We start from the raw sequence: 2,089 nt of genomic DNA on the forward strand, positions 1-2,089 counted from the left end.
GTAATAATTTTGTGCATCTTCATCGAGCGATTGAATACGGTTTTTGTACAAATCAGTCACGGCGGTCATTTTGCGAGACTTTCGAGAAACGGAGTCACGCTGCTACTCTCCGAATCTTGTCGCTTACGCAGATAAGAGATGTGATCTATATATCATATTTTTCACTTTATCACGCTTGTTGTATTTCAACACGTATTCCGTTTCGTATTAAACGGAGATTCGGCAAACGAAAACCATGGTAGAGCTGAGGAAAATCTCGAGAAATAACAAAATGGCTGATTTGTACAAATCTCTAATTCGTTTGACAAAGTTACACAAGACTGTTACCCGAATGATAGCCTTTCCTCAGAGAAAGACAGTTACATTGATACAATCAGCAGTAATCCATTACTAATACAAGTACATGGAACCGTTGTCTGGAAGCTACGCGCGGAGCCTTTTCTCGATATAATTAAATCTATATAAGCAGTTTCTTCAAATTATCCCTTCTTCCTTTTAAACGACATCTTTCTCGTACTAATAATAATACACGAAATTATTACCTGAAAGCTAGACTGCCTCGAGGCAGTTAAACACAATAGCGATAAGTTTCTTTAAACTTAAAATTATCCTTTTCTTCCTTTTGAGTAATTATATTCATATATAAAAAAATATATAAAAAAAAAAATACAAGACACGTCTGAAATTATTCCCGCGGAAAATTGAAAATCTTTGCAATCGCCGGTGCGGTGATCACATCCTCGACGATTGGATCTTCAAAACATTGTTTTGTAGATACATGGTGAACATTTTGTCAGCGCCCTGACAGATGAGTCTTCGCTCGTTCGCTCGCTCGCTCGCTCGTGAAAATTATTTTTGGGGATACCAGCAATGATATACCAACGCGAGAGAAACGGTGTTTGAGAGAGAGCTCTTTCGGATCGTCCTTGGATCCATGCTGCACGGCTCGTTGTCTAAGGCTCCCGCGAAGTGAAGCAGCTGTCATGGTCATTCTCGTCGATTTTCTTTTGCCGCCGCCACGTCACGGATACATAGGATGCAGTCGGAGAATCCGGGACCGTCCCGAGGGAACCATCAGGGAAACGTTCGAAAAATTGTCGAGCTTGATCGAGTTGGCAGGCTCTCGAGTGGACGCTCTCTCAGAAAATTAAGATCGAAAGTCTCTCTCAGCCTCTCAACATTTTGTTTATTAAAGCTGCAAAGTTCCGACCTCTCGAATGTGGAGTAATCTGCTAAATAAATCAGTAAATTATAATTCCGGATATACGGATTATTCAACGACTGCAAGACGGATTTTTAACGGTCAATTCCGGCCTTAATTCGGGCGACGTTCGTCCCCGTCGACGAGAACGGACGCATCAGGTTTGTTTTTGCAGCTCTGCGAGGAGCGTCATCGAACGGGGGTGCCCGAAAAGACCCTGCCGGAGAGGCGAAGGGAATCGCCGAACGTCTCGGATGTGTCTTGGCTAATTGAATTCAAAGAGATTTATGGTCGGCACCGGGACGTTGCGCGACGAATAAAAAGTAAGGCACGGAGGAGAGTAGCGCCGCGGTTAGACCTGTCGAGATTCTCTCAGGACTGTCGCCGGCCGAAACATAGATAAATGTTTTTACCGGGCCAATTAACGTTAGCGGAATAGCGAAGAGACCCGGCCGGTGCTAATCGCGCGAACTTCGGACTAGCGTCCGCTAGATCTCAGTTAATCGTGGAACGCAGAGAGAAAAGGGAGACGCGGAAGAGGTACGCGAATGAGATAACAATATTAATGATAATTTGGCGAACTCGTGATATTTCTTCGCCCGTAATATATTTCGCGATCACCTCATAACCGTACTGTTTCCTTACATTAACATATTTTTAAAGCTGTTTCGCAAATATCGTCATTGACAGAAAAATGATACACATAAAAAATTAGGTTGCAATGTTGGAATTTAAAAAAATTTATGACACAATTTTAAAGGAGACATATTATATAATTAAATGCATACAATTGAAAATAAAAAATTAATATTAGTTGACCGAATTTGGAAAACTCAACGTAATTTTTAAAAATGCATATAATTACACACACACACACACATATATATA

The sequence above is a fragment of the Trachymyrmex septentrionalis genome, unplaced genomic scaffold (assembly GCF_001594115.1).
Source record: "Trachymyrmex septentrionalis isolate Tsep2-gDNA-1 unplaced genomic scaffold, Tsep1.0 scaffold127, whole genome shotgun sequence".
Taxonomy (NCBI): Eukaryota; Metazoa; Arthropoda; class Insecta; order Hymenoptera; family Formicidae; genus Trachymyrmex; species Trachymyrmex septentrionalis.